This window comes from Maylandia zebra, linkage group LG3, assembly GCF_041146795.1.
Source record: "Maylandia zebra isolate NMK-2024a linkage group LG3, Mzebra_GT3a, whole genome shotgun sequence".
NCBI lineage: Eukaryota > Metazoa > Chordata > Actinopteri > Cichliformes > Cichlidae > Maylandia > Maylandia zebra.
Window position 1 is genome coordinate 51,876,067 of NC_135169.1, and position 18,711 is coordinate 51,894,777.

At 56.7% G+C, this 18,711-nt stretch overlaps 12 non-coding genes across 12 annotated transcripts; all 12 read left to right on the top strand.

Moving 5' to 3' along the window:
• Positions 1-1,447: 1,447 nt before the first annotated feature.
• Positions 1,448-1,566, top strand: LOC143417271 (5S ribosomal RNA). Its single transcript, XR_013097490.1, has one exon. It is a non-coding gene; the product is annotated as a 5S ribosomal RNA (ribosomal RNA).
• A 1,568-nt stretch (positions 1,567-3,134) lies between these two features.
• LOC143417450 (5S ribosomal RNA) lies at positions 3,135-3,253 on the top strand. Its single transcript, XR_013097671.1, has one exon. It is a non-coding gene; the product is annotated as a 5S ribosomal RNA (ribosomal RNA).
• Positions 3,254-4,308: 1,055 nt separating this feature from the next.
• Positions 4,309-4,427, top strand: LOC143417328 (5S ribosomal RNA). Its single transcript, XR_013097549.1, has one exon. It is a non-coding gene; the product is annotated as a 5S ribosomal RNA (ribosomal RNA).
• A 976-nt stretch (positions 4,428-5,403) lies between these two features.
• Positions 5,404-5,522, top strand: LOC143417355 (5S ribosomal RNA). Its single transcript, XR_013097576.1, has one exon. It is a non-coding gene; the product is annotated as a 5S ribosomal RNA (ribosomal RNA).
• Positions 5,523-7,906: 2,384 nt separating this feature from the next.
• Positions 7,907-8,025, top strand: LOC143417339 (5S ribosomal RNA). Its single transcript, XR_013097560.1, has one exon. It is a non-coding gene; the product is annotated as a 5S ribosomal RNA (ribosomal RNA).
• A 1,092-nt stretch (positions 8,026-9,117) lies between these two features.
• Positions 9,118-9,236, top strand: LOC143417356 (5S ribosomal RNA). Its single transcript, XR_013097577.1, has one exon. It is a non-coding gene; the product is annotated as a 5S ribosomal RNA (ribosomal RNA).
• Positions 9,237-10,763: 1,527 nt separating this feature from the next.
• On the top strand, positions 10,764-10,882 carry LOC143417723 (5S ribosomal RNA). The gene has a single exon (XR_013097871.1). It is a non-coding gene; the product is annotated as a 5S ribosomal RNA (ribosomal RNA).
• A 1,443-nt stretch (positions 10,883-12,325) lies between these two features.
• LOC143417505 (5S ribosomal RNA) lies at positions 12,326-12,444 on the top strand. The gene has a single exon (XR_013097727.1). It is a non-coding gene; the product is annotated as a 5S ribosomal RNA (ribosomal RNA).
• A 1,251-nt stretch (positions 12,445-13,695) lies between these two features.
• Positions 13,696-13,814, top strand: LOC143417342 (5S ribosomal RNA). The gene has a single exon (XR_013097563.1). It is a non-coding gene; the product is annotated as a 5S ribosomal RNA (ribosomal RNA).
• Positions 13,815-15,731: 1,917 nt separating this feature from the next.
• On the top strand, positions 15,732-15,850 carry LOC143417724 (5S ribosomal RNA). The gene has a single exon (XR_013097872.1). It is a non-coding gene; the product is annotated as a 5S ribosomal RNA (ribosomal RNA).
• A 938-nt stretch (positions 15,851-16,788) lies between these two features.
• Positions 16,789-16,907, top strand: LOC143417343 (5S ribosomal RNA). Its single transcript, XR_013097564.1, has one exon. It is a non-coding gene; the product is annotated as a 5S ribosomal RNA (ribosomal RNA).
• A 1,134-nt stretch (positions 16,908-18,041) lies between these two features.
• LOC143417350 (5S ribosomal RNA) lies at positions 18,042-18,160 on the top strand. Its single transcript, XR_013097571.1, has one exon. It is a non-coding gene; the product is annotated as a 5S ribosomal RNA (ribosomal RNA).
• Positions 18,161-18,711: the final 551 nt, after the last annotated feature.

Sequence of the window (18,711 nt, forward strand, 5' to 3'; positions counted from 1 at the left end):
GGGCACATTAACGACATTGCTTTTGGCTCTTTTCCAATGTCTTGTGCTGCTAGCTGATGCCACTTACACCACACCAGGGCCTGAGTGACCGGCTGGGGCCACTTACACCACATCAGGGCCTGTGGTTGCTGGCTGAGGCCACTTACACCACACCAGGGCCTGTGGCTGCTGGCTGAGGCCACCTACACCACACCAGGGCATTAGTTGCTATTGAGGCCAATTACACCACACCAGGGTCTGTGGCTCTTGCTCAGGCCACTTACACCACACCAGGGCCTGTGGCACTGGCTGAGGCCACTTACACCACACCAGGGCCTGTGGCTGCTGGATGAGGCGACTTACACCACACCAAGGCCTGTGGCTGCTGGATGAGGCCACTTACACCACACCAGGGCCTTAGTTGCTATTGAGGCCACTTACACCACACCAGGGCCTGTGGCTCTGGCTTAGGCCACTTACACCACACCACGGCCTTATTTGCTTCTGAGGCCACTTACACCACACCAGGGCCTGTGGCTGCTGGCTGAGGCCACTTACACCACACCAGGGCCTGTGGCTGCTGGCTGAGGCCACTTACACCACACCAGGGCATTAGTTGCTATTGAGGCCAATTACACCACACCAGGGTCTGTGGCTCTTGCTCAGGCCACTTACACCACACCAGGGCCTGTGGCACTGGCTGAGGCCACTTACACCACACCAGGGCCTGTGGCTGCTGGCTGAGGCCACTTACACCACACCAGTGCCTGTGGCTGCTGGATGAGGCGACTTACACCACACCAAGGCCTGTGGCTGCTGGATGAGGCGACTTACACCACACCAAGGCCTGTGGCTGCTGGCTGAGGCCACTTACACCACACCAGGGCCTTAGTTGCTATTGAGGCCACTTACACCACACCAGGGCCTGTGGCTGCTGGCTGTGGCCATGTACACCACACCAGGGCCTGTGGCTGCTGGCTGAGGCCACATACACCACACCAGGGCCTTAGTTGCTATTGAGGCCAATTACACCACACCAGGGCCTGTGGCACTGGCTGAGGCCACTTACACCACACCAGGGCCTGTGGCTGCTGGCTGAGGCCACTTACACCACACCAGGGCCTGTGGCTGCTGGCTGAGGCCACTTACACCACACCAGGGCCTGTGGCTCTGGCTCAGGCCACTCATATCACACCAGACCCTGTGCTTCTGGCCGAGGCCATCTTCACCCAACCAGGCCCTGTGCTGCTAGCTGTGGCCATGTACAACACACCAGGCCCTGTGCTGGTTCCAGAGGCCATCTTCAACAATCCAGGGCCTGTGCTGTTGGATAAATGCCAAACTGAGCCTTTGGGTTAGGGTATTATGCAAACATGCAGTTATGGTTATAGGATTGTCTTCGTAACTTCAGGTACTTGCCACCTAATCACTTGAACCCATAAATTGAGACATTGTGCTGGGGCCAGCAGCTTACGGCCATACCACCCTGAGCACGCCCGACCTCGTCTGATCTCAGAAGTTAAGCAGGGCTGGGCTTGGTTAGTACTTGGATGGGAGACTGCCTGGGAATACCTGGTGCTGTAAGCCTTTCATTTTCATGTCATTGAACTGCTTTTGATCCAGAGAAGGGGTGTATTAAAAGACCAAAAGCAGCTGCCCATTAATGAGGGCACATTAACGACACTGCTTTTGGCTGTTTTCCAATGTCTTGTGCTGCTAGCTGATGCCACCTACACCACACCAGGGCCTGAGTGACCGGCTGGGGCCACTTACACCACATCAGGGCCTGTGGCTCTGGCTGAGGCCACTTACACCACACCAGGGCCTGTGGCTGCTGGATGAGGCGACTTACACCACACCAAGGCCTGTGGCTGCTGGCTGAGGCCACCTACACCACACCAGGGCCTGAGTGACCGGCTGCGGCCACTTACACCACATCAGGGCCTGTGGCTGCTGGCTGAGGCCACTTACACCACACCAGGGCCTGTGGCTGCTGGCTGAGGCCACTTACACCACACCAGGGCATTAGTTGCTATTGAGGCCAATTACACCACACCAGGGCCTGTGGCTCTGGCTGAGGCCACTTACACCACACCAGGGCCTGTGGCTGCTGGATGAGGCGACTTACACCACACCAAGGCCTGTGGCTGCTGGCTGAGGCCACTTACACCACACCAGGGCCTTAGTTGCTATTGAGGCCACTTACACCACACCAGGGCCTGTGGCTGCTGGCTGAGGCCACATACACCACACCACGGCCTTATTTGCTTCTGAGGCCACTTACACCACACCAGGGCCTGTGGCTGCTGGCTGAGGCCACTTACACCACACCAGGGCCTGTGGCTGCTGGCTGAGGCCACCTACACCACACCAGGGCCTTAGTTGCTATTGAGGCCAATTACACCACACCAGGGTCTGTGGCTCTTGCTCAGGCCACTTACACCACACCAGGGCCTGTGGCTGCTGGCTGAGGCCACTTACACCACACCAGGGCCTGTGGCTGCTGGCTGAGGCCACCTACACCACACCAGGGCATTAGTTGCTATTGAGGCCAATTACACCACACCAGGGTCTGTGGCTCTTGCTCAGGCCACTTACACCACACCAGGGCCTGTGGCACTGGCTGAGGCCACTTACACCACACCAGGGCCTGTGGCTCTGGCTGAGGCCACTTACACCACACCAGGGCCTGTGGCTGCTGGCTGAGGCCACTTACACCACACCAGGGCCTGTGGCTGCTGGCTGAGGCCACTTACACCACACCAGGGCCTGTGGCTGCTGGCTGAGGCCACTTACACCACACCAGTGCCTGTGGCTTCTGGCTGAGGCCACTTACACCACACCAGGGCCTGTGGCTCTTGCTCAGGCCACTCACATCACACCAGGCCCTGCGCTTCTGGCCGAGGCCATCTTCACCAAACCAGGCCCTGTGCTGCTAGCTGTGGCCATGTACAACACACCAGGCCCTGTGCTGGTTCCTGAGGCCATCTTCAACAATCCAGGGCCTGTGCTGTTAGATAAATGCTAAACTGAGCCTTTGGGTTAGGGTATTATGCAAACATGCAGGTATGGTTAAAGGATTGTCTTCGTAACTTCAGGTACTTGCCACCTAATCAGTTGAATCCATAAATTGAGACATTGTGCTGGGGCCAGCAGCTTACGGCCATACCACCCTGAGCACGCCCGACCTCGTCTGATCTCGGAAGCTAAGCAGGGCTGGGCTTGGTTAGTACTTGGATGGGAGACTGCCTGGCAATACCTGGTGCTGTAAGCCTTTCATTTTCATGTCATTGAACCGCTTTTGATCCAGAGAAGGGGTATATTAAAAGACCAAAAGCAGCTGCCCATTAATGAGGGCACATTAACGACATTGCTTTTGGCTGTTTTCCAATGTCTTGTGCTGCTAGCTGATGCCACCTACACCACACCAGGGCCTGAGTGACCGGCTGGGGCCACTTACACCACATCAGGGCCTGTGGCTGCTGGCTGAGGCCACTTACACCACACCAGGGCCTGTGGCTGCTGGCTGAGGCCACCTACACCACACCAGGGCCTTAGTTGCTATTGAGGCCAATTACACCACACCAGGGTCTGTGGCTCTTGCTCAGGCCACTTACACCACACCAGGGCATTAGTTGCTATTGAGGCCACTTACACCACACCAGGGCCTGTGGCTGCTGGCTGAGGCCACCTACACCACACCAGGGCATTAGTTGCTATTGAGGCCAATTACACCACACCAGGGTCTGTGGCTCTTGCTCAGGCCACTTACACCACACCAGGGCCTGTGGCACTGGCTGAGGCCACTTACACCACACCAGGACCTGTGGCTCTGGCTGAGGCCACTTACACCACACCAGGGCCTGTGGCTACTGGCTGAGGCCACTTACACCACACCAGGGCCTGTGGCTGCTGGCTGAGGCCACTTACACCACACCAGGGCCTGTGGCTGCTGGCTGAGGCCACTTACACCACACCAGTGCCTGTGGCTTCTGGCTGAGGCCACTTACACCACACCAGGGCCTGTGGCTCTTGCTCAGGCCACTCACATCACACCAGGCCCTGCGCTTCTGGCCGAGGCCATCTTCACCAAACCAAGCCCTGTGCTGCTAGCTGTGGCCATGTACAACACACCAGGCCCTGTGCTGGTTCCTGAGGCCATCTTCAACAATCCAGGGCCTGTGCTGTTAGATAAATGCTAAACTGAGCCTTTGGGTTAGGGTATTATGCAAACATGCAGGTATGGTTAAAGGATTGTCTTCGTAACTTCAGGTACTTGCCACCTAATCACTTGAATCCATAAATTGAGACATTGTGCTGGGGCCAGCAGCTTACGGCCATACCACCCTGAGCACGCCCGACCTCGTCTGATCTCGGAAGCTAAGCAGGGCTGGGCTTGGTTAGTACTTGGATGGGAGACTACCTGGGAATACCTGGTGCTGTAAGCCTTTCATTTTCATGTCATTGAACCGCTTTTGATCCAGAGAAGGGGTGTATTAAAAGACCAAAAGCAGCTGCCCATTAATGAGGGCACATTAACGACATTGCTTTTGGCTGTTTTCCAATGTCTTGTGCTGCTAGCTGATGCCACCTACACCACACCAGGGCCTGAGTGACCGGCTGGGGCCACTTACACCACATCAGGGCCTGTGGCTGCTGGCTGAGGCCACTTACACCACACCAGGGCCTGTGGCTGCTGGCTGAGGCCACTTACACCACACCAGGGCATTAGTTGCTATTGAGGCCAATTACACCACACCAGGGTCTGTGGCTCTTGCTCAGGCCACTTACACCACACCAGGGCCTGTGGCACTGGCTGAGGCCACTTACACCACACCAGGGCCTGTGGCTGCTGGCTGAGGCCAACTACACCACACCAGGGCATTAGTTGCTATTGAGGCCAATTACACCACACCAGGGTCTGTGACTCTTGCTCAGGCCACTTAGACCACACCAGGGCCTGTGGCACTGGCTGAGGCCACTTACACCACACCAGGGCCTGTGGCTGCTGGCTGAGGCCACTTACACCACACCAGGGCCTGTGGCTCTGGCTGAGGTCACTTACACCACACCAGGGCCTGTGGCTGCTGGCTGAGGCCACTTACACCACACCAGGGCCTGTGGCTCTTGCTCAGGCCACTCATATCACACCAGGCCCTGTGCTTCTGGCCGAGGCCATCTTCACCAAACCAGGCCCTGTGCTGCTAGCTGTGGCCATGTACAACACACCAGGCCCTGTTCTGGTTCCTGAGGCCATCTTCAACAATCCAGGGCCTGTGCTGTTGGATAAATGCTAAACTGAGCCTTTGGGTTAGGGTATTATGCAAACATGCATGTATGGTTATAGGATTGTCTTCGTAACTTCAGGTACTTGCCACCTAATCACTTGAATCCATAAATTGAGACATTGTGCTGTGGCCAGCAGCTTACGGCCATACCACCCTGAGCACGCCTGACCTCGTCTGATCTCGGAAGCTAAGCAGGGCTGGGCTTGGTTAGTACTTGGATGGGAGACTTCCTTGGAATACCTGGTGCTGTAAGCCTTTCATTTTCATGTCATTGAACCGCTTTTGATCCAGAGAAGGGGTGTATTAAAAGACCAAAAGCAGCTGCCCATTAATGAGGGCACATTAACGACATTGCTTTTGGCTCTTTTCCAATGTCTTGTGCTGCTAGCTGATGCCACTTACACCACACCAGGGCCTGAGTGACCGGCTGGGGCCACTTACACCACATCAGGGCCTGTGGTTGCTGGCTGAGGCCACTTACACCACACCAGGGCCTGTGGCTGCTGGCTGAGGCCACCTACACCACACCAGGGCATTAGTTGCTATTGAGGCCAATTACACCACACCAGGGTCTGTGGCTCTTGCTCAGGCCACTTACACCACACCAGGGCCTGTGGCACTGGCTGAGGCCACTTACACCACACCAGGGCCTGTGGCTGCTGGATGAGGCGACTTACACCACACCAAGGCCTGTGGCTGCTGGATGAGGCCACTTACACCACACCAGGGCCTTAGTTGCTATTGAGGCCACTTACACCACACCAGGGCCTGTGGCTCTGGCTTAGGCCACTTACACCACACCACGGCCTTATTTGCTTCTGAGGCCACTTACACCACACCAGGGCCTGTGGCTGCTGGCTGTGGCCATGTACACCACACCAGGGCCTGTGGCTGCTGGCTGAGGCCACATACACCACACCAGGGCCTTAGTTGCTATTGAGGCCAATTACACCACACCAGGGCCTGTGGCACTGGCTGAGGCCACCTACACCACACCAGGGCCTGTGGCTGCTGGCTGAGGCCACTTACACCACACCAGGGCCTGAGTGACCGGCTGCGGCCACTTACACCACATCAGGGCCTGTGGCTGCTGGCTGAGGCCACTTACACCACACCAGGGCATTAGTTGCTATTGAGGCCAATTACACCACACCAGGGCCTGTGGCTCTGGCTGAGGCCACTTACACCACACCAGGGCCTGTGGCTGCTGGATGAGGCGACTTACACCACACCAAGGCCTGTGGCTGCTGGCTGAGGCCACTTACACCACACCAGGGCCTTAGTTGCTATTGAGGCCACTTACACCACACCAGGGCCTGTGGCTGCTGGCTGAGGCCACATACACCACACCACGGCCTTATTTGCTTCTGAGGCCACTTACACCACACCAGGGCCTGTGGCTGCTGGCTGAGGCCACTTACACCACACCAGGGCCTGTGGCTGCTGGCTGAGGCCACTTACACCACACCAGGGCATTAGTTGCTATTGAGGCCAATTACACCACACCAGGGTCTGTGGCTCTTGCTCAGGCCACTTACACCACACCAGGGCCTGTGGCTCTGGCTGAGGCCACTTACACCACACCAGGGCCTTAGTTGCTATTGAGGCCACTTACACCACACCATGGCCTGTGGCTCTGGCTGAGGCCACTTACACCACACCAGGGCCTGTGGCTCTGGCTGAGGCCACTTACACCACACCAGGGCCTTAGTTGCTATTGAGGCCAATTACACCACACCAGGGCCTGTGGCTCTGGCTGAGGCCACTTACACCACACCAGGGCCTGTGGCTGCTGGCTGAGGCCACCTACACCACACCAGGGCCTTAGTTGCTATTGAGGCCAATTACACCACACCAGGGTCTGTGGCTCTTGCTCAGGCCACTTACACCACACCAGGGCCTGTGGCTGCTGGCTGAGGCCACTTACACCACACCAGGGCATTAGTTGCTATTGATGCCACTTACACCACACCAGGGCCTGTGGCTGCTGGCTGAGGCCACCTACACCACACCAGGGCATTAGTTGCTATTGAGGCCAATTACACCACACCAGGGTCTGTGGCTCTTGCTCAGGCCACTTACACCACACCAGGGCCTGTGGCACTGGCTGAGGCCACTTACACCACACCAGGGCCTGTGGCTCTGGCTGAGGCCACTTACACCACACCAGGGCCTGTGGCTGCTGGCTGAGGCCACTTACACCACACCAGGGCCTGTGGCTGCTGGCTGAGGCCACTTACACCACACCAGGGCCTGTGGCTGCTGGCTGAGGCCACTTACACCACACCAGTGCCTGTGGCTTCTGGCTGAGGCTACTTACACCACACCAGGGCCTGTGGCTCTTGCTCAGGCCACTCACATCACACCAGGCCCTGCGCTTCTGGCCGAGGCCATCTTCACCAAACCAGGCCCTGTGCTGCTAGCTGTGGCCATGTACAACACACCAGGCCCTGTGCTGGTTCCTGAGGCCATCTTCAACAATCCAGGGCCTGTGCTGTTAGATAAATGCTAAACTGAGCCTTTGGGTTAGGGTATTATGCAAACATGCAGGTATGGTTAAAGGATTGTCTTCGTAACTTCAGGTACTTGCCACCTAATCAGTTGAATCCATAAATTGAGACATTGTGCTGGGGCCAGCAGCTTACGGCCATACCACCCTGAGCACGCCCGACCTCGTCTGATCTCGGAAGCTAAGCAGGGCTGGGCTTGGTTAGTACTTGGATGGGAGACTACCTGGGAATACCTGGTGCTGTAAGCCTTTCATTTTCATGTCATTGAACCGCTTTTGATCCAGAGAAGGGGTGTATTAAAAGACCAAAAGCAGCTGCCCATTAATGAGGGCACATTAACGACATTGCTTTTGGCTGTTTTCCAATGTCTTGTGCTGCTAGCTGATGCCACCTACACCACACCAGGGCCTGAGTGACCGGCTGGGGCCACTTACACCACATCAGGGCCTGTGGCTGCTGGCTGAGGCCACTTACACCACACCAGGGCATTAGTTGCTATTGAGGCCAATTACACCACACCAGGGTCTGTGGCTCTTGCTCAGGCCACTTACACCACACCAGGGCCTGTGGCACTGGCTGAGGCCACTTACACCACACCAGGGCCTGTGGCTGCTGGCTGAGGCCACTTACACCACACCAGGGCATTAGTTGCTATTGAGGCCAATTACACCACACCAGGGTCTGTGGCTCTTGCTCAGGCAACTTACACCACACCAGGGCCTGTGGCACTGGCTGAGGCCACTTACACCACACCAGGGCCTGTGGCTGCTGGCTGAGGCCACCTACACCACACCAGGGCATTAGTTGCTATTGAGGCCAATTACACCACACCAGGGTCTGTGACTCTTGCTCAGGCCACTTAGACCACACCAGGGCCTGTGGCACTGGCTGAGGCCACTTACACCACACCAGGGCCTGTGGCTGCTGGCTGAGGCCACTTACACCACACCAGGGCCTGTGGCTCTGGCTGAGGTCACTTACACCACACCAGGGCCTGTGGCTGCTGGCTGAGGCCACTTACACCACACCAGGGCCTGTGGCTCTTGCTCAGGCCACTCATATCACACCAGGCCCTGTGCTTCTGGCCGAGGCCATCTTCACCAAACCAGGCCCTGTGCTGCTAGCTGTGGCCATGTACAACACACCAGGCCCTGTTCTGGTTCCTGAGGCCATCTTCAACAATCCAGGGCCTGTGCTGTTGGATAAATGCTAAACTGAGCCTTTGGGTTAGGGTATTATGCAAACATGCAGGTATGGTTATAGGATTGTCTTCGTAACTTCAGGTACTTGCCACCTAATCACTTGAATCCATAAATTGAGACATTGTGCTGGGGCCAGCAGCTTACGGCCATACCACCCTGAGCACGCCTGACCTCGTCTGATCTCGGAAGCTAAGCAGGGCTGGGCTTGGTTAGTACTTGGATGGGAGACTTCCTTGGAATACCTGGTGCTGTAAGCCTTTCATTTTCATGTCATTGAACCGCTTTTGATCCAGAGAAGGGGTGTATTAAAAGACCAAAAGCAGCTGCCCATTAATGAGGGCACATTAACGACATTGCTTTTGGCTCTTTTCCAATGTCTTGTGCTGCTAGCTGATGCCACTTACACCACACCAGGGCCTGAGTGACCGGCTGGGGCCACTTACACCACATCAGGGCCTGTGGTTGCTGGCTGAGGCCACTTACACCACACCAGGGCCTGTGGCTGCTGGCTGAGGCCACCTACACCACACCAGGGCATTAGTTGCTATTGAGGCCAATTACACCACACCAGGGTCTGTGGCTCTTGCTCAGGCCACTTACACCACACCAGGGCCTGTGGCACTGGCTGAGGCCACTTACACCACACCAGGGCCTGTGGCTGCTGGATGAGGCGACTTACACCACACCAAGGCCTGTGGCTGCTGGATGAGGCCACTTACACCACACCAGGGCCTTAGTTGCTATTGAGGCCACTTACACCACACCAGGGCCTGTGGCTCTGGCTTAGGCCACTTACACCACACCACGGCCTTATTTGCTTCTGAGGCCACTTACACCACACCAGGGCCTGTGGCTGCTGGCTGAGGCCACTTACACCACACCAGGGCCTGTGGCTGCTGGCTGAGGCCACTTACACCACACCAGGGCATTAGTTGCTATTGAGGCCAATTACACCACACCAGGGTCTGTGGCTCTTGCTCAGGCCACTTACACCACACCAGGGCCTGTGGCACTGGCTGAGGCCACTTACACCACACCAGGGCCTGTGGCTGCTGGCTGAGGCCACTTACACCACACCAGTGCCTGTGGCTGCTGGATGAGGCGACTTACACCACACCAAGGCCTGTGGCTGCTGGATGAGGCGACTTACACCACACCAAGGCCTTTGGCTGCTGGCTGAGGCCACTTACACCACACCAGGGCCTTAGTTGCTATTGAGGCCACTTACACCACACCAGGGCCTGTGGCTGCTGGCTGTGGCCATGTACACCACACCAGGGCCTGTGGCTGCTGGCTGAGGCCACATACACCACACCAGGGCCTTAGTTGCTATTGAGGCCAATTACACCACACCAGGGCCTGTGGCACTGGCTGAGGCCACTTACACCACACCAGGGCCTGTGGCTGCTGGCTGAGGCCACTTACACCACACCAGGGCCTGTGGCTGCTGGCTGAGGCCACTTACACCACACCAGGGCCTGTGGCTCTGGCTCAGGCCACTCATATCACACCAGACCCTGTGCTTCTGGCCGAGGCCATCTTCACCCAACCAGGCCCTGTGCTGCTAGCTGTGGCCATGTACAACACACCAGGCCCTGTGCTGGTTCCAGAGGCCATCTTCAACAATCCAGGGCCTGTGCTGTTGGATAAATGCCAAACTGAGCCTTTGGGTTAGGGTATTATGCAAACATGCAGTTATGGTTATAGGATTGTCTTCGTAACTTCAGGTACTTGCCACCTAATCACTTGAATCCATAAATTGAGACATTGTGCTTGGGCCAGCAGCTTACGGCCATACCACCCTGAGCACGCCCGACCTCGTCTGATCTCGGAAGCTAAGCAGGGCTGGGCTTGGTTAGTACTTGGATGGGAGACTGCCTGGGAATACCTGGTGCTGTAAGCCTTTCATTTTCATGTCATTGAACTGCTTTTGATCCAGAGAAGGGGTGTATTAAAAGACCAAAAGCAGCTGCCCATTAATGAGGGCACATTAACGACACTGCTTTTGGCTGTTTTCCAATGTCTTGTGCTGCTAGCTGATGCCACCTACACCACACCAGGGCCTGAGTGACCGGCTGGGGCCACTTACACCACATCAGGGCCTGTGGCTCTGGCTGAGGCCACTTACACCACACCAGGGCCTGTGGCTGCTGGATGAGGCGACTTACACCACACCAAGGCCTGTGGCTGCTGGCTGAGGCCACCTACACCACACCAGGGCCTGAGTGACCGGCTGCGGCCACTTACACCACATCAGGGCCTGTGGCTGCTGGCTGAGGCCACTTACACCACACCAGGGCCTGTGGCTGCTGGCTGAGGCCACTTACACCACACCAGGGCATTAATTGCTATTGAGGCCAATTACACCACACCAGGGCCTGTGGCTCTGGCTGAGGCCACTTACACCACACCAGGGCCTGTGGCTGCTGGATGAGGCGACTTACACCACACCAAGGCCTGTGGCTGCTGGCTGAGGCCACTTACACCACACCAGGGCCTTAGTTGCTATTGAGGCCACTTACACCACACCAGGGCCTGTGGCTGCTGGCTGAGGCCACATACACCACACCACGGCCTTATTTGCTTCTGAGGCCACTTACACCACACCAGGGCCTGTGGCTGCTGGCTGAGGCCACTTACACCACACCAGGGCCTGTGGCTGCTGGCTGAGGCCACTTACACCACACCAGGGCATTAGTTGCTATTGAGGCCAATTACACCACACCAGGGTCTGTGGCTCTTGCTCAGGCCACTTACACCACACAAGGGCCTGTGGCTCTGGCTGAGGCCACTTACACCACACCAGGGCCTTAGTTGCTATTGAGGCCACTTACACCACACCATGGCCTGTGGCTCTGGCTGAGGCCACTTACACCACACCAGGGCCTGTGGCTCTGGCTGAGGCCACTTACACCACACCAAGGCCTTAGTTGCTATTGAGGCCACTTACACCACACCATGGCCTGTGGCTCTGGCTGAGGCCACTTACACCACACCAGGGCCTTAGTTGCTATTGAGGCCAATTACACCACACCAGGGCCTGTGGCTCTTGCTCAGGCCACTCATATCACACCAGGGCCTGTGCTTCTGGCCGAGGCCATCTTCACCAAACCAGGCCCTGTGCTGCTAGCTGTGGCCATGTACAACACACCAGGCCCTGTTCTGGTTCCTGAGGCCATCTTCAACAATCCAGGGCCTGTGCTGTTGGATAAATGCTAAACTGAGCCTTTGGGTTAGGGTATTATGCAAACATGCAGGTATGGTTATAGGATTGTCTTCGTAACTTCAGGTACTTGCCACCTAATTACTTGAATCCATAAATTGAGACATTGTGCTGGAGCCAGCAGCTTACGGCCATACCACCCTGAGCACGCCTGACCTCGTCTGATCTCGGAAGCTAATCAGGGCTGGGCTTGGTTAGTACTTGGATGGGAGACTTCCTTGGAATACCTGGTGCTGTAAGCCTTTCATTTTCATGTCATTGAACCGCTTTTGATCCAGAGAAGGGGTGTATTAAAAGACCAAAAGCAGCTGCCCATTAATGAGGGCACATTAACGACATTGCTTTTGGCTGTTTTCCAATGTCTTGTGCTGCTAGCTGATGCCACCTACACCACACCAGGGCCTGAGTGACCGGCTGGGGCCACTTACACCACATCAGGGCCTGTGGCTGCTGGCTGAGGCCACTTACACCACACCAGGGCCTGTGGCTCTGGCTGAGGCCACTTACACCACACCAGGGCCTGTGGCTGCTGGCTGAGGCCACCTACACCACACCAGGGCCTTAGTTGCTATTGAGGCCAATTACACCACACCAGGGTCTGTGGCTCTTGCTCAGGCCACTTACACCACACAAGGGCCTGTGGCTGCTGGCTGAGGCCACTTACACCACACAAGGGCCTGTGGCTGCTGGTTGAGACCACTTACACCACACCAGGGCCTGTGGCTCTTGCTCAGGCCACTTACACCACACCAGGGCCTGTGGCTCTGGCTGAGGCCACTTACACCACACCACGGCCTTATTTGCTTCTGAGGCCACTTACACCACACCAGGGCCTGTGGCTGCTGGCTGAGGCCACATACACCACACCAGGGCCTTAGTTGCTATTGAGGCCAATTACACCACACCAGGGCCTGTGGCACTGGCTGAGGCCACTTACACCACACCAGGGCCTGTGGCTGCTGGCTGAGGCCACTTACACCACACCAGGGCCTGTGGCTGCTGGATGAGGCGACTTACACCACACCAAGGCCTGTGGCTGCTGGCTGAGGCCACTTACACCACACCACGGACTTAGTTGCTATTGAGGCCACTTACACCACACCAGGGCCTGTGGCTGCTGGCTGTGGCCATGTACACCACACAAGGGCCTGTGGCTGCTGGCTGAGGCCACATACACCACACCAGGGCCTTAGTTGCTATTGAGGCCAATTACACCACACCAGGGCCTGTGGCTCTTGCTCAGGCCACTCACATCACACCAGGCCCTGCGCATCTGGCCGAGGCCATCTTCACCAAACCAGGCCCTGTGCTGGTTCCTGAGGCCATCTTCAACAATCCAGGGTCTGTGCTGTTAGATAAATGCTAAACTGAGCCGTTGGGTTAGGGTATTATGCAAACATGCAGGTATGGTTAAAGGATTGTTTTCGTAACTTCAGGTACTTGCCACCTAATCAGTTGAATCCATAAATTGAGACATTGTGCTGGGGCCAGCAGCTTACGGCCATACCACCCTGAGCACGCCCGACCTCGTCTGATCTCGGAAGCTAAGCAGCGCTGGGCTTGGTTAGTACTTGGATGGGAGACTGCCTGGGAATACCTGGTGCTGTAAGCCTTTCATTTTCATGTCATTGAACCGCTTTTGATCCAGAGAAGGGGTGTATTAAAAGACCAAAAGCAGCTGCCCATTAATGAGGGCACATTAACGACATTGCTTTTGGCTGTTTTCCAATGTCTTGTGCTGCTAGCTGATGCCACCTACACCACACCAGGGCCTGAGTGACCGGCTGGGGCCACTTACACCACATCAGGGCCTGTGGCTGCTGGCTGAGGCCACTTACACCACACCAGGGCCTGTGGCTCTGGCTGAGGCCACTTACACCACACCAGGGCCTGTGGCTGCTGGCTGAGGCCACCTACACCACACCAGGGCCTTAGTTGCTATTGAGGCCAATTACACCACACCAGGGTCTGTGGCTCTTGCTCAGGCCACTTACACCACACCAGGGCCTGTGGCTGCTGGCTGAGGCCACTTACACCACACCAGGGCATTAGTTGCTATTGAGGCCACTTACACCACACCAGGGCCTGTGGCTGCTGGCTGAGGCCACCTACACCACACCAGGGCATTAGTTGCTATTGAGGCCAATTACACCACACCAGGGTCTGTGGCTCTTGCTCAGGCCACTTACACCACACCAGGGCCTGTGGCACTGGCTGAGGCCACTTACACCACACCAGGGCCTGTGGCTGCTGGTTGAGACCACTTACACCACACCAGGGCCTGTGGCTCTTGCTCAGGCCACTTACACCACACCAGGGCCTGTGGCTCTGGCTGAGGCCACTTACACCACACCACGGCCTTATTTGCTTCTGAGGCCACTTACACCACACCAGGGCCTGTGGCTGCTGGATGAGGCGACTTACACCACACCAAGGCCTGTGGCTGCTGGATGAGGCCACTTACACCACACCAGGGCCTTAGTTGCTATTGAGGCCACTTACACCACACCAGGGCCTGTGGCTCTGGCTTAGGCCACTTACACCACACCACGGCCTTATTTGCTTCTGAGGCCACTTACACCACACCAGGGCCTGTGGCTGCTGGCTGAGGCCACTTACACCACACCAGGGCCTGTGGCTGCTGGCTGAGGCCACTTACACCACACCAGGGCATTAGTTGCTATTGAGGCCAATTACACCACACCAGGGTCTGTGGCTCTTGCTCAGGCCACTTACACCACACCAGGGCCTGTGGCACTGGCTGAGGCCACTTACACCACACCAGGGCCTGTGGCTGCTGGCTGAGGCCACTTACACCACACCAGTGCCTGTGGCTGCTGGATGAGGCGACTTACACCACACCAAGGCCTGTGGCTGCTGGATGAGGCGACTTACACCACACCAAGGCCTTTGGCTGCTGGCTGAGGCCACTTACACCACACCAGGGCCTTAGTTGCTATTGAGGCCACTTACACCACACCAGGGCCTGTGGCTGCTGGCTGTGGCCATGTACACCACACCAGGGCCTGTGGCTGCTGGCTGAGGCCACATACACCACACCAGGGCCTTAGTTGCTATTGAGGCCAATTACACCACACCAGGGCCTGTGGCACTGGCTGAGGCCACTTACACCACACCAGGGCCTGTGGCTGCTGGCTGAGGCCACTTACACCACACCAGGGCCTGTGGCTGCTGGCTGAGGCCACTTACACCACACCAGGGCCTGTGGCTCTGGCTCAGGCCACTCATATCACACCAGACCCTGTGCTTCTGGCCGAGGCCATCTTCACCCAACCAGGCCCTGTGCTGCTAGCTGTGGCCATGTACAACACACCAGGCCCTGTGCTGGTTCCAGAGGCCATCTTCAACAATCCAGGGCCTGTGCTGTTGGATAAATGCCAAACTGAGCCTTTGGGTTAGGGTATTATGCAAACATGCAGTTATGGTTATAGGATTGTCTTCGTAACTTCAGGTACTTGCCACCTAATCACTTGAATCCATAAATTGAGACATTGTGCTTGGGCCAGCAGCTTACGGCCATACCACCCTGAGCACGCCCGACCTCGTCTGATCTCGGAAGCTAAGCAGGGCTGGGCTTGGTTAGTACTTGGATGGGAGACTGCCTGGGAATACCTGGTGCTGTAAGCCTTTCATTTTCATGTCATTGAACTGCTTTTGATCCAGAGAAGGGGTGTATTAAAAGACCAAAAGCAGCTGCCCATTAATGAGGGCACATTAACGACACTGCTTTTGGCTGTTTTCCAATGTCTTGTGCTGCTAGCTGATGCCACCTACACCACACCAGGGCCTGAGTGACCGGCTGGGGCCACTTACACCACATCAGGGCCTGTGGCTCTGGCTGAGGCCACTTACACCACACCAGGGCCTGTGGCTGCTGGATGAGGCGACTTACACCACACCAAGGCCTGTGGCTGCTGGCTGAGGCCACCTACACCACACCAGGGCCTTAGTTGCTATTGAGGCCAATTACACCACACCAGGGCCTCTGGCACTGGCTGAGGCCACTTACACCACACCAGGGCCTGTGGCTGCTGGCTGAGGCCACTTACACCACACCAGGGCCTGTGGCTGCTGGATGAGGCGACTTACACCACACCAAGGCCTGTGGCTGCTGGCTGAGGCCACTTACACCACACCACGGACTTAGTTGCTATTGAGGCCACTTACACCACACCAGGGCCTGTGGCTGCTGGCTGTGGCCATGTACACCACACAAGGGCCTGTGGCTGCTGGCTGAGGCCACATACACCACACCAGGGCCTTAGTTGCTATTGAGGCCAATTACACCACACCAGGGCCTGTGGCTCTTGCTCAGGCCACTCACATCACACCAGGCCCTGCGCATCTGGCCGAGGCCATCTTCACCAAACCAGGCCCTGTGCTGGTTCCTGAGGCCATCTTCAACAATCCAGGGTCTGTGCTGTTAGATAAATGCTAAACTGAGCCGTTGGGTTAGGGTATTATGCAAACATGCAGGTATGGTTAAAGGATTGTTTTCGTAACTTCAGGTACTTGCCACCTAATCAGTTGAATCCATAAATTGAGACATTGTGCTGGGGCCAGCAGCTTACGGCCATACCACCCTGAGCACGCCCGACCTCGTCTGATCTCGGAAGCTAAGCAGCGCTGGGCTTGGTTAGTACTTGGATGGGAGACTGCCTGGGAATACCTGGTGCTGTAAGCCTTTCATTTTCATGTCATTGAACCGCTTTTGATCCAGAGAAGGGGTGTATTAAAAGACCAAAAGCAGCTGCCCATTAATGAGGGCACATTAACGACATTGCTTTTGGCTGTTTTCCAATGTCTTGTGCTGCTAGCTGATGCCACCTACACCACACCAGGGCCTGAGTGACCGGCTGGGGCCACTTACACCACATCAGGGCCTGTGGCTGCTGGCTGAGGCCACTTACACCACACCAGGGCCTGTGGCTCTGGCTGAGGCCACTTACACCACACCAGGGCCTGTGGCTGCTGGCTGAGGCCACCTACACCACACCAGGGCCTTAGTTGCTATTGAGGCCAATTACACCACACCAGGGTCTGTGGCTCTTGCTCAGGCCACTTACACCACACCAGGGCCTGTGGCTGCTGGCTGAGGCCACTTACACCACACCAGGGCATTAGTTGCTATTGAGGCCACTTACACCACACCAGGGCCTGTGGCTGCTGGCTGAGGCCACCTACACCACACCAGGGCATTAGTTGCTATTGAGGCCAATTACACCACACCAGGGTCTGTGGCTCTTGCTCAGGCCACTTACACCACACCAGGGCCTGTGGCACTGGCTGAGGCCACTTACACCACACCAGGGCCTGTGGCTCTGGCTGAGGCCACTTACACCACACCAGGGCCTGTGGCTGTTGGCTGAGGCCACTTACACCACACCAGGGCCTGTGGCTGCTGGCTGAGGCCACTTACACCACACCAGGGCCTGTGGCTGCTGGCTGAGGCCACTTACACCACACCAGTGCCTGTGGCTTCTGGCTGAGGCCACTTACACCACACCAGGGCCTGTGGCTCTTGCTCAGGCCACTCACATCACACCAGGCCCTGCGCTTCTGGCCGAGGCCATCTTCACCAAACCAGGCCCTGTGCTGCTAGCTGTGGCCATGTACAACACACCAGGCCCTGTGCTGGTTCCTGAGGCCATCTTCAACAATCCAGGGCCTGTGCTGTTAGATAAATGCTAAACTGAGCCTTTGGGTTAGGGTATTATGCAAACATGCAGGTATGGTTAAAGGATTGTCTTCGTAACTTCAGGTACTTGCCACCTAATCAGTTGAATCCATAAATTGAGACATTGTGCTGGGGCCAGCAGCTTACGGCCATACCACCCTGAGCACGCCCGACCTCGTCTGATCTCGGAAGCTAAGCAGGGCTGGGCTTGGTTAGTACTTGGATGGGAGACTACCTGGGAATACCTGGTGCTGTAAGCCTTTCATTTTCATGTCATTGAACCGCTTTTGATCCAGAGAAGGGGTGTATTAAAAGACCAAAAGCAGCTGCCCATTAATGAGGGCACATTAACGACATTGCTTTTGGCTGTTTTCCAATGTCTTGTGCTGCTAGCTGATGCCACCTACACCACACCAGGGCCTGAGTGACCGGCTGGGGCCACTTACACCACATCAGGGCCTGTGGCTGCTGGCTGAGGCCACTTACACCACACCAGGGCATTAGTTGCTATTGAGGCCAATTACACCACACCAGGGTCTGTGGCTCTTGCTCAGGCCACTTACACCACACCAGGGCCTGTGGCACTGGCTGAGGCCACTTACACCACACCAGGGCCTGTGGCTGCTGGCTGAGGCCACTTACACCACACCAGGGCATTAGTTGCTATTGAGGCCAATTACACCACACCAGGGTCTGTGGCTCTTGCTCAGGCAACTTACACCACACCAGGGCCTGTGGCACTGGCTGAGGCCACTTACACCACACCAGGGCCTGTGGCTGCTGGCTGAGGCCACCTACACCACACCAGGGC